The following is a 14,049-nucleotide window of genomic DNA, read 5'->3' as shown; positions in this document are numbered from 1 at the left end:
TAGGAAGGAATAAAATATAAATTAAGGTTAAAAATGAAATAACTGTACAACAAAATACACAATATAGAACTATATAAGAATGTATGAAGAAATCTAAATATAAATAAATATATACACAATAACAGCAGCTGTACAAGTATTAACCGGAAATGAAGAATATAGTGACCAGTGTTGTGCAAAAACAATGTCCAGAAAGTCCAGTGTGTGTGTAAGAACCATATGTGTGGGTCAGTACTGTGTGGTGGTGTGATTGAGAGACCGTATCGCCTGCGGGAAGAAGCTCCTCCTCAGTCTCTCTGTGTTGGTCTTCAGGGAGCGGAATCGCTTTCCTGACCTCAACAGAGAGAACAGTCTGTTGTTGGGATGGCTGAGGTCCTTCACGATCTTCCTGGCCTTGGTCCAGCACCGCCTGCTGTAGATTGAGTGCAGGTCAGGGAGCTCGGAGCGGATGGTGCGCTCAGCTGACCGCACAACCCTCTGTAGAGCTCGTCTGTCCTGCATGGTGCTGTTCCCGAACCAGGTTAAGATGTTTCCCGCCAGGATGCTCTCTATGGTGCACGAGTAAAAGTTCCTGAGCACCTTGGAGGGCAGTTGGAAGTCTCTCAAGCGTCTGAGGTGGTAGAGACGCTGTCGGGCCTTTTTCACCACGGTGTTGATGTGACAGGACCATGACAGGTCCTGCGTGATGTGAACTCCGAGGTATTTGAAGCTGTCCACTCTCTCCACTGGCACCAGTTTTCCAGATTCCTAATCTCCTTCAGGTAGGCCGTCTCGTTGTTATCAGAGATCAGGCCCACCACGACGGTGTCGTCAGCAAACTTGATGATGGTGGTGGAGCTGGTAGTGGCCACACAGTCATATGTGTACAAAGAGTACAGCAGGGGGCTCAGAACACACCCCTGGGGGGCTCCAGTGCTGAGAGTGGTGGAGGCTGAGACATGTCCGCCCATCCTTACTGCCTGTGGTCTGCCAGTTAGGAAGTTGGAGATCCACTGACACATAGATGAGCTGAGTCCCAGATGCTCCAGCTTGGTGGTGAGTGTGGAGGGAATTATGGTGTTAAATGCAGAGCTGTAGTCTATGAAGAGCATTTTAACATAATTCCCCCTTCTAGTTAGGAGTTAGGATATTAGGAAATTGCTGCGGTGCTTCAGTGCAAACATACTGTTATAAATTAAGCTTAAATAGACATGAAAATAAAAATAAGAATTAAAAGTGCTAAGTAGATAGATAGATATATACATGAGTGCAGGTGGTGATCAGTGCCAAACATGGAATGATGCAGTGAACACAGCGTAGGGCCATGTGTTAGTGGTGGGAACAGTCATATCCACTCACACTCACTGACTGTTTATTACTAATCACTGTGTAACTGCTGTGAATTCACAGTAACTGCCGTCTCCTTACAAATCTTCATTAGATTAACCACACTTATACAGACTGTATATAACTACCAACTCTCCAGCCATGTTGATGGATTGCCAATATTGGCTGGAAATATTCATTTCCAGGGAAAGGACACAGGCAGATGATGCTTACAGGATGTGATGTGACAACACTAATGAAATATTGATGTGTCATATTTGTCCAAGGCGTATTTCATTGTTATGGAAAAAGAGAATATCAAAATCATGATGACCAATTGGAGTGGTGATGTCTATGACTTTGTGTATATAATTTGGAATTTTGTACAAATGTAGGCCAATAAGGAATATATGATATCATTTCATTCATTTCAAAGGTTTATTTGCATGACGCACAAACAGACACAATTGAAAGGTACAAATGTGCATGACACGAATTCAAACGTGGTGCAGATGTGTGTCACAGGTTGATCTGGCTGTAGGCTGTGGCACTTGGCCAGAGGTGGCGCTGGTTGACTCGACTCCATGTTAGTGCACAAAGTAAACTGCTCGCTTTAGTTGTGAAGCAAAAACGCTGAAACCGGAGAAATAAAACGTGCGAGCGGAACGATAACGACGACAAGAGTCTCCCGATCGTTTACTCTTGCTGTCCTGTGAACAACATCGGCGTGGTGTTACTTGTTTGCTGTTTTCGCGATCGCGTCGCGCATGAGGATATCACCAGATAAACTCGCCACATTTTAAACATTTTGTTGTTCAACAGCATCAAGACTGACGGAGTGTGTTTGAGATAACCTCACAAGTGTCACAGATGACACATTTGGCGTTTTTTTGCTGGTTTGTCGGTAGCAGCTCCTGAAACGCAAGACTGCCACACATCTGTTCGACCAACGCCAGTTGATCTAAACGCCAGTAGATCTGGAACACCGGCGCGAAATTTGATTCCCTGGTAGCTGAATGCAGTTTACCGTTAGTGTATTAATGGTTTAATAAAATCACGTTTTTACATCCATTCCAAGGCCATTAACACACATGGGCAGCTGATAATAACGTTTAAAGGAAATATCTTGACGCCGCACTTGTTTAAAATATAACAAGGGTGTCGCAGCTGGGGTTTGATAGTCGCGTTTTAAGCAATGTGGGAACTTTTTCAGCATGTAATCTGAGCTTGTAATACGGTGTTATCACTATAAGTAATCGGTCTGAAAGAACAGACGGCAGAAACTGTCGGAAATCTGGAGAAAGGAGTCACCTTAGTAGTGAATATTAACACATTACAGCATTCTAGTCTTTTTTTTCTTCCAAACTTGAAAGGGCACAAAAGCATGCTCAGACTCTGCTCTCCTGTGTCCAGTAGTCCCAAACAAACATCTAAATTTAAAAATGAAAACTTTGCATATCGAGAGGATTCACTCTAAAGATTTGGTTTATTTTATTTAATTTACTGATTTTTTTTAAATGAATATTTCTTTGAACTGAAAGAAGTTGTACAAAAGGTTTTAATGTGTGTGATATACGGTTTTTACCCATGTAAAAATGTGGTGATAAATATCCTTACATTGAATTTAGAGTTTGTACTACCATTTATCTTGCAGACAATGAGGTTGATGGTGACACAGTTGACTGCGGTCTTACTGAGACTATGGTTGCATACCTTTTCCAAGGATCCTTCAAAAAGCAGGTTAAATTCAACCAGTTTGTGTCAAGGATGAAGGAATCTTCAGTCAGTCTGACTCTACAGACTGTCTCTCCAGAAGACTGGCAACCATCTACTTCGTCAACTTCAATAAGGTATTTTCTTATTTATAATGAAGTTAGTATGTCTGAAGCATACATGTTGGCCGTTATGCACTTTTAGGATTTAGTTAATATGATCATTGTTTCTACCATATGTATTGTTACTGTAGTGTTTTATACTTCAATTCATGCAATAAAAACAAACACTTAACTGTTTTCACAGCAATGAAAATACTTTGAGACTGCCAGCCTCTTTTGAAATTCCAAGATTTCCCAAAAATCTGCAACTAAAACTGGACAACAAAGAACCGTGCCATAAAAATCCAAGGGACAGACACACAATAATCAGAGTTCTATATGAAGCTGTGGCACAGTATACTATGTAAGTTAATCAGGGTAATGTTAGCTTGTTGCTTTAGAAAAAGCTGAATCTGTCATATTGAAAATAAACGCTACATTACTAAGAAACAATAACTAACACTTGATAAAGTTTGTTTGTCAGCAGTTGCTCTAACACTTCTGTTTCTTCTGATATTACAGGTATCCCACAAATTCTGAATATGTGCAAGCTGTGAAGACGCTGGTAACGAAGTATCCTTTCCTCAAGGATCATGAGGGAAATGGTTATGTAAGTTAAATTTAAAATTAGCATAAGGTTCCTTCAAGATTACAAAGTAAAAGTGAAGCTTTTTTCGATCTTGTTTTGTTAGTAAGACAATCTGTAGCCTCTCAGTAGGTTTGTATGAAGTATGTGTTACGTAAGGCCCAAAATGGCCTCCGTACAAGAAAGTAGTAGCTCTAATATTGACCAGTAACGAACCACCACACGCACACTGTAATGGGTTACACAAGATTTATTTGTTCTTTCTCCGGGTAAAACTACTGGCTGAAGACACAACTCTGGCCAGGAATCCAAGGCCCAAAGCCACCGCGGTCAGGGTTGTTAGCCTTTTCAGGCCTGACTTCGTTCGAGGCTGGGTCTCCAGATCACATCCTGGGAGCTGGAACTTCCCCAAAACTGGTCCAGTTTCCTTGTCAGGGGCACAGAGAGTCTCCAGTCCAGTGTTTGTTTTCCTGCCTTCCAGCACATCCACTCACATCCCAATAAGAATGAGTCCTCCCTCCAACATCCTCAGTTTATTTTAAAAGCAAAACCAGGCCAGGTTAAAAATCTTTTCCATTAAAATGTGCACACTTCATCCTGGATCTTCGAGGCTTCCCTGCTTCACCAGTGTCCTACTAAAAAAAACAACGACAACCCCTACTTCCTGTTTCCTCTCCCCTTTATAGAGAAGGGCTCCAATCCTCCCCAATCAGCTGCTCCCTGTATTCAACTCCAAATAGCTGGCAGCTGGACTAGAGTAGAATCTCCACTCCCACATGGGTGTGGCCCACACCTCACATCAAACACAAAAAAACACCAAAGCATGCAATTAATACAAAACAAAATCTAAAGAAATGCCAACCCAAAAGCTTAGTGGGGGATTCTCTCCATCCTTTTCCACCATGCTATACTCTGTAACATATGTTTACTGATTCTTTGTTGGGTGTATTTTGTGTAGATTGTTTTTACAGTAACTTATGTTTCTGTTCAACAAGCACACATGGCATATGTCTTTGAGACGTAAATTCAAATCAGAGCGGGCACCACTAGTCGACAGTGAGGCAGTGAGGCGTTGTAAGGAGAAGTTTGGTTCTACGAGGAGAGGGCAGCCTAATAAATGTCAACGAACAAGTCAGAGAAATGTTTGTCAGGTTGGTGTGAGGGACACCTTGAGCTATAAAATGTTCTTGCCTCTGTTATTACATCTAAAACTAAGGATTAGGGATGCAACTGTACCTTTTTTCAAACCGAAACAATACCAATACTTGGATTAGAGCACTTGCTAATACAAAGTACCAGTGCTAATACTTCTACCTCACAAAAAATTATTAATTGGAAGGCGCTAAAAGAGGGTGAACTAGATTTAAAAAACAAAAACAAAAAAAACCCATTTTAAATATGACTCCAAAACTAAAATTTCAAGTTAACAATTAAGATTTTATGTGAAATTATTTCAGAGTTTCCATATTTTAAATATTGGTTCATGGTATCGGTTAACTTTAACCGATACGAGTTCTTTGTGATGCACAGATCGTGTCAGCTCTAATTGTATATTTAGTCTTATGTTGGGTTTCTAATCTGTTTTGACTTTCTCTTCTCACTCTTGCTTTCTTTCAAGGGACCATGCGTCCAAGGAGAGGATTTATTATCCATAGACGCCCACTTAAAGGTCATACAGTGCCAATATCAGAAGATGCAACCAGATACCATGGTGGTTCATAACCGTATGCAGCAAACGTTTGCTTGGCGGCAGAAAGAAATTGCAAATGGTATGCCTGTGGAAGATGTGTTGAAGAAGTACCCCTTCTTAGGGATGCCTACTGGTGTAAGTCAGAAAGCTGAATTGAACTTGGAAATAGCTGTCACATTTAACATGTTTATAGTAGTATATTTTATTTGCCCTTGACCTTGCTTTCTTCATCTGTCCCTCTTTCCTTTTTTTGTATGTTCATGTAACTTCTTACAGTATTGTTGTTAAATTCTATAAAAAAAATAATTATGCAGCACCATACATAATTAATATCAACTTTAGATTATTTCATTTTCATACACTGTTATTTTGTACTGAAAATGAATTTTTTACTTGTAGCTGTGCAACGAACTCAGGTGGATCCAACCAACAACGGGTAATGTAAGCCAGCGAAGGTGATTGGCCTTACACGAGGGAAAACCCCACTCTACCAGCTCTACCTTGATGCAAGAGAGGAGGCTCTCACTGATGACCTACCAGGTATTTGCTTTTTTTTTTTAACTTCAAGGCTTCCATTTTATATAATTTTTATAGGTAACTGGAAATGCCAGATAAAATGCATGGGTGATCTTGTGTTTTGTTGTTTTTTTGGCAGATCTTGACACAAGGGCTGCACTTTTATTCCTGCCATACGTCTTCAAGGAGAAACTGGATCTCTTTGTCATACTTGGAGAGGTGTGTGTATTAAAATATTTAGTCTATATAAAAGGAAAACAAATGTATCTTTTGTTAAGAGACTAAGATATTGCTTTCCTCTACCTTCTCTTTTGACTTCAAAGGTTCATCCGAAAACCCCCTATCCAACTGTTCAGCTACTTCATGAAGACTGGAAACCAGTGTTCTCCAGAAGCGCTCCAAACATTGTGAAGTTGGATGGCAGTGAAGTGTGCAGAAGCTCGTGTATTTTTGAAGGAATCATCTCTTATTTCTGCTTGTATTTTGTCTTCAACCTTGCTTATCCAAAACATCTGAAGAACACCCTGATTTTTCTCCAAAAGTACATTGTGAAAATAGATGAGGGTGAGGACCGGCCTCTGCCAATCACAGTCACCAGACAAATAAATCTTCTGTATTGACCACCATGCCTCAGCCATATCAGTGCTCCAAATGTGGCAGAAGAACCTTTAGTTTGACAAAGCTTATTCAGCACATAGGACTTATTCATTCCCATGATGCCAATTTTGATATAACCTGTGGACTCAGTGACTGCTGTTCTTCCTTCAAAAAATATGAATCTTTCAGACGACATGTGTATAGGAAACACAGAGAGCAAGTGTTGTGTCCCCATAAAGACTTAGATGAAAATGAGCAGGAGGTAGTCAGTCCACACCCAAATGAATTTGCAAATGACATAACTGAAAATATTGAAACCCCTCCATCCTGGGATGAATTTTTGATAAATTTCAGAGACAATCTTTTCAAGTTCATTCTTAAGTGCAGAGAGAAAAATTCTTTACCGGTCTCTGTTCAGGAAGAAATTGTGGAAGACGTAAATTTTCTGATGTGTTTTTTCAAGGAGAACTACGATGCTTTTATAGCATATCATTTAGAGAAAATGGGTCTTGACGTGTCTTTGTGTCCAGAGGTTAAAAATGTCCTGCATTCAAATGAATTTTTTGAGAAGGCTTCAACAGCTATTCGATCTCCTTATTTAGTCAAAGAACATTGCAAATCAAAGATCAACATGACAGAGCCTGTTCATTGCAAATTAAGAGACTCTGTGGGTCATACAGTTAGCTCGTATTCATATGTGCCTGTTGATAAGGTGCTAAAAAATTATCTTTCTCATGAAGACATAAAAGATCACATTTTTTCAAGTGGCAATTCGGAAACTGATGAATTTCTAACAGATTACTCTGATGGAGAAATCTTCAGACATCATCAATTCTTCAAGGATAACCCAAATGCACTGCGACTCCATTTTTATGAGGATGAATTTGAAGTACTTAATCCTCTAGGATCTAAATGATCCAAACACAAACTTAGTGCATTTTATTACACTGTAGGCAATTTGGACAAAAGGTACACTTCTCAGCAGAGGCACATTCATCTAGCGTTATTGGTACGCTATTCTTTCGTTAAGCGGTGTGGTTGGCATGTTATCCTTAAACCTTTGCTTGATGATTTGGAAAAACTTTCCACTGATGGCTTTACTTTTACCATTGATAAAACTGAACACACTATTCATGCTGCTCTTGCAACTTTATCTTGTGATAATTTATCAGCTCACATGATTGGTGGTTTTTCTATGTCATTTAACACTGGTAGAATTTGTCGGTATTGCATGGCTTCTTATGAAGATATGAAACAATCCTTTGAGGAAGAAAGCTTTGTTTTAAGAACATCAGAGGTTCACCAGTATCATCTTGCACGAATCCAAGAATTTCCGGATGATAAAACAATATATGGTGTAAATAGTTCATGTCCTTTTGACAGACTGAGTTATTTCAGTGTTACACAAGCTTTACCACCTGATGTAATGCATGATCTGTTGGAAGGTGTAGTTCCTCTAGTTATGAAACTAGTGATTTGTAAAGCCCACACTGAGAAGCATATTACAATTAGAGAGATCAATGAAGAATTGCAAAAAATGCCCATTGGTCAGAATGACAAAACAAACAAACCAGTACAGTTATCAGAAAGACTACAGAGTGTTGGTATTGTTGGATCAGCATCTCAAAAGTGGTGCCTGTTCAGATTGCTGCCATTTCTGATGGCAGACCGTGTGCCACCTAATTGTAAATATTGGCATGTTTTTCTTCTATGTCGTGAAATAACAGAGATTGTAATGGCTAAAAAAGTGCGAAAAGAGAATATTTTATTGTTGAAGTTGCTTGTCCATGAGTTTCTCACAAAACTGAAAAGTGTATTTGGGGATGTAATTACACCAAAGTGTCATTATTTAATCCACTATGCAAGACTGATTGAAATGTTCGGCCCTCTACGTTTGTTATGGTGTATGAGATTTGAAAGTAAGCACCAGTATTTCAAAACGTTGTCCCGCAATTGTAGAAATTTTATGAACATTGCTACAACTTTGAGCAACAGACATCAGTTCAGACAGTGCTGGGAGTTTTCTAACAAAAGTTTACTTGGTGAATTTGAAAATGTTTTTGGAAAAAGTGTGACTACACCATTTTTGTCATTACCACTGGAACTGCAACAAGCACTGACAGTCTATTGTGGCTTTTCTGAAGTTGATCGTGCTAAGAAAGCTTTCCAGCGTGTGTCAGAAGTAATTGTGAACAGTGTCAAATACTGTGTAAGAGATGTGTTTGTCATTGATGTACTGCATTCAGAGAAGATTCCTCTGTTCTGGCAAATTAAGTACATATTTAATATTGACACAATGTGGGTCTTTTGTGGAAAAATTCTCATTCCTCTGTTATATGACAACCATTTTCATTCATACAGTGTTAGAGTTGATAGTGAATGGACGTTGCTAAAACCTGGACAGGAAATTGATGTTGCAGCTTATGACACATACTCTGTTGATAACAGTTTGTATGTAACAGTTAAGCAATGTATTTAAGAAGGTAATAAATGTGACAAGTATTTTTGACTTTGTATCTTCAATTTTTCAAATCTTGAGAGGAAAAATGTAGGAAATCTGTGTTTAGATACTGAACCTTTAGAAAGACATTTTTGTACTCCTTTTAAGGGTTCTTTTTTGTACTTTATACTAAGGGTACAACTTTGCCCTTTAAAGTACAGGTTTGACATGTAAAAGGTACAAATTACAAGGGTACAAATCAGTACCCACAGTTTAGGGTACAGAACGGTACCTTAGAGGGTACCACCCCAGTGACAAGCCATTGTACCCCTATAGGTACATTTCTGTACTTTAATTTCTGAGTGTGAATGATTGATGAAGTTGAAAAGCTTAAAACTGAGCTTGACTAGGCCTTCCCCAGAGTCTCCATCAACACCACCTTTCCTCAATTCTTATGATGTATTACCACCAATTGGAATAGGCCATTAGAAGTATACTTCATCTTGTCTCCCTCTATTCTCTTTCCATCACCCCCAACCGGTCGCAGCAGATGGCCGCCCCTTCTTGAGCCTGGTTCTGCCGGAGGTTTCTTCCTAAAGGGAGTTTTTCCTCCCCACTGTCGCCCAGTGCTTGCTCAAAGGGGATCATTGGATTGTTGGGGTTTTCTGGCTTTTTCTGTAGTGTTTTCACCTTACAGTATAAAGCAGCTTGAGGAGACTGTTGTTTTGCCATGATGCTATATAATCTTAAATATAACTGAATTTTCTAAACATCTATTATAGCATCAAAGTAAAACAAAAAAACTAAAGTATACTTCAATGAAATTAATCAAAATGTCGAATCTGGCAAAAAAAAGAAAAGAAAAAAGGTTTCACCTTTAAATAAAAATCCAAATCACAAAAATTCTGATTTTTGTTGTGTGTGGGGGTTTTTGTGTGTGTTGTCAAGTATAAAAGTTTTGCACTCTGTCACGGTCTCGATGTCTGCCCGGCCGGCTCCGCAAGGTTACATATGTTTATTGTGTTGCTGCTTTCTTCCACTCGTCATTCTGCCTGGGCGGAGCTCAGGCCCACGCACCTGTCTGCAATTACGCTGCAACGTGTCCTGTCTGTATGGAGACTGAGAGCTGCCAGAGTAATAATGTAGATACAGGCCTCTTTCTCCTTCTGCTGGTGTTCATGGTTTTATTCCATTGATGTTGCTATCATTTGTAAATATATTTATTTGGTGTTATTTTATCAATTTTCTACTACTGTCGTTCATGTAATTTTTTTTGTATTTAAATATGATTTTTTTAAGTAATGCTGCGAGTTAAATAAAGGTTTCATTGAATAAAAAAAAGATTTAAAGATGACTGGTGGCGGAAGCAGAGCACAGACTGTGAGAATCTATCGCCATCGTGTGGTGCAGAGATATATTTCCATTGAATTTAGACAACGAAAGCTTGGCTCACAGAGCAGCTGCAACACGAACAAAAAACATTAAATAGCAACATATTATATTATATTATATTATATTATATTATATTATATTATATTATATTATATTATATTATATTATATTATATTATATTATATTATATTATAGTGCAAACAGTGCAGGCTTCAGCTCTGGGGAAGAAGCTGTTCCTCAGTTTGGGTGGATTCTGTCACTCACAGCGTTGTTAGCCCTCTTGTGCGCGCAGACTGCAACCCCCCTCCCCCGCCCCCCCACTGTGCGTTGCCCTGATATCTGCAGTGTGAGGTTGGATCGCTCATTTTCATCCTCACACTGATGCCACTTATTTCGGTCTTTGTTTGACATAAAAGGGCATATTTGTCACTTTATTGCAACTATATTTGCACTCTTGAGCTCCTTCATTCACTGACTGATTATAAAGTTATTACTTGCGTTATGTATTCATCCTTTTGAACATAATTAATGAAGCCACATGTAATCACTAAAATTTGTATTTTGGGTACAATAAGAGAGTTTCAGATGGAATGCTGTTTTGTTTAAATTTCACCAACTTGCTGATGCCCACGGTTGTGAGTGCAGCTTCTTACTGTACATGGGTGGATGGTTGTAAATCACATCACAGATGCCAAAAACCTCTCAAACCAAGCCCTCTTGCCGGTGATGCTGTGCGCAACCTCGTGACAACCACATGACTGATACTAACTCCTGAGCTGACTGTATGCTAACATGCGCCACAAATAAGGGTCATATTTGGATTTAAAACAATCACCGAGAAGCTTCCACTGAATGCTACTTTCCCCTGCATGACACTGAAATCATTAACACATACTAACCCTCCATACCCTGTAGGAAACTCACTTGCTTGGAATAACATTTCAACAGGGAAAGAGTTGAGAGCAAATGTCCTTCTCTTGAACCTTCTGTCAGTCAGACAAGTGTAGCTTGGGCTTTTCTTTGCACAGGACAGGATTAACAATGGCGACATAAACGAGCTAAGGAAGCATAGAAACTGCAGAAAGGGCGTATGGCTCCTGTGTCAGTGAATCCAAACTACCTCTATGTTTGAACAAATCCAGTTACACAGCTCAAGAAAATATTACTCTAACGGAAGAAAAAGGCAGTATGTGTCTCAGTAGTACTAAAAAGCTATTATATCAAAACGTAAAGGGAAAACAGTTTGATGAGCTGTATAGTGAACTGAAACTGAAACAAAACGAAGCCTATCATTAGGAATACTGACTTTTTACAACTTCAGTTCTTTTTTCACTCAGTAGGTAAGAGATAAGATAAGATAGAACTTTATTAATCCCTCGGGTGGGTTCCTCTGGGAAATTCGACTTCCAAAAAGCACAGCAACGACCGAAGTTACAGTTACAGAATTGTTATATATATATATATATATATATACACACACACACACACACACACACACACACACACACACACACACACACACACACACATATATAAATACAGAGACAAATATAAATAAAATATACAAAGGGGATAAATAGAATAAATAGGAATAAAAAATAAAAATACAAGTGAATTGCACATTTCAAGTATTGAGTCTATTGCACTGTTGACTATTTACAAAAAGTATTGCACAAGGTATTGTACAGTGAGGTGAAGAGGCACTACAGCTTAGTTGTTCCCCCCTCCTTTGTCCTCCTGTTTCCCCTCCCTCTCCCCTCCCGAGAGGAGTTAAACAGTTTGATGGCGTGTGGGACAAAGGAGTTTTTAAGTCTGTTAGTTCTTGTCTTGGGGAGAAGCAACCTGTCACTGAACAGACTCTTCTGATTGTTTATGGCCGTGTGCAGAGGATGCCCAGCATTGTTCATAATGTCCATCAGTTTCTTTAGGTGGCAGCAAACTACAAACAATGGTTGCATTTTACACTCATCCGTTTTCATTAGAGGCAGAACCCAGAAGCACATCCAGGTTTAGGTCTACTGCTTGGTGCTACACAGAAACAGGCTGAACAGACTGGAACTCACATGAATTTGGACGAATCGAAGTAAGAATGTCACTTCTGCTCAATTGAATTGATTATCATGACCCTCACTAATAGCCACCTTAATAAGTTAAGAGCAATGTGCCAAAGTAGTATAAATATTTTAACTTTTGGAAAATCCAGCAGGTTGATTAAGTGATTTCACATCATGTGTTCAAACGGCTTGTCAGTTTTTAATATATCCCATGTGCGCATACTTAAGCTTTAAAAAAATACAGTCCAATGACCTGATAGATGTTTGCTGAACATTGTGGTTTACATCAGCACTTAAATTAAATCATAAAGAACCTGTTTTGTGTGGGCTGTTCGATACCATGAAGCAAGACCTCTGAACATCTCACTTTTTACACACAAACACACGCATCCAAGCAAACAGTGTTTTATGTGCTGTGAGGTTTATAATATTATTTTATGCCATGTTAGACCCCTAATTAAAGATTGTGAATTATTATGTAGTTTTAGTTTGCATTATTCTCCTGAATTAGGAGAGGGTGATAACTATTGCATTTGTTAAACTGATTTGCATTACACTGCTGATTTATTGTGAATGGATGATATTGTTTCATGATGCATTATACTGCTGAGTTATAAGAAATACTGTTTGCAGAAAAGTCATCGCCTTATTTGTCTGATTAGAAGAGAACGGAACATGCTGGAGTTTTCTGCCCCATCTCAGCAGGAGCAGATAAACAGGGAGCCAAGGTCGTAGCTTAGGCGCCGTGTGAGAGAAAGCATGTGAATGTTTAGGCTTTTATGATAAGGTGGGGGCACCAGAGGCTATAAGAGTTTGATCAATGCTCCACCATTTTGAGATCTGAGGCTGTCTGCATACAGTGTCCATCTCCCACGCGTGTGATCATTAAAATCATCGTTTGACTTAACCCGGCCGGACCAGTGTTGTTATTGTGGTTTTTCCTCTTGTCTCCATCCCCAATTTTTGAACTCGTAACAGTGCTGTCGTCTAAAATATTATAAATTTGCCTAAAGTAGAAGTGTTTAAAACTTCTATACAGATCCTGTGCAGCTGCAAAGCAAAAATAAAAAACTCCCTCCAGGCAGAAGCGGCCATTTTCGTATGTGGGGAAGACCCCCACAAAAACAGAGGGGACAGGCTGGCACCAGAACACCACGGATGTGCCCCGAGATGAGTGTGAAAATGTGATTATCAACAAGCCCACCTGGGCTTCAGGTAGGCCGCACGCTTGTCCAGAGTTCACTTTGTCTTCAAGCGTTTTAATTTAAAACATAAACTGAGGCTTACCCCAAGCTAAAAGAAGCTAAACCTATACACCATGGACAGAGACAGTCTGATTGAGTTTTATTTTAGGCTGGGAATGAGCTACAAACGCATTTTGAAAAGCCTGGCAATGCAAGGAACCATCATTACGGAGAGACATTTAAACCGGATATTGAGAGCCAAGTCGCTTTACAGACGTAAGTACGACCTGGACGCCGGGATAGATTTTATTGTGAACCAACTGCAAGGGCCTGGGAAGGATCACGGTTATCGGTGGATGTTTACAAAGTGCAAACAACACGGCACTGCGATCAGGAAAGAAGACGTCAGGATCCTCATCTCTTTACTGGACCCATTAGGTTCCCAGGTTCGCCAGACCACACGTCTCAGAA

General features: G+C 39.5%; 1 pseudogene; it reads left to right on the top strand.

The window, feature by feature from the left end:
* Positions 1-2,400: 2,400 nt before the first annotated feature.
* LOC146575906 (sterile alpha motif domain-containing protein 3-like) lies at positions 2,401-8,646 on the top strand (annotated as a pseudogene).
* Positions 8,647-14,049: the final 5,403 nt, after the last annotated feature.

Source organism: Mchenga conophoros, linkage group LG4, assembly GCF_057382185.1.
Source record: "Mchenga conophoros isolate Kocher_MC1m ecotype Shallow Benthic linkage group LG4, M_conophoros_male_GT1.1, whole genome shotgun sequence".
Lineage (NCBI taxonomy): Eukaryota > Metazoa > Chordata > Actinopteri > Cichliformes > Cichlidae > Mchenga > Mchenga conophoros.
The sequence above is the reverse complement of the archived record's forward strand: the minus strand, read 5'-3'. Positions and strand labels throughout refer to the sequence as shown.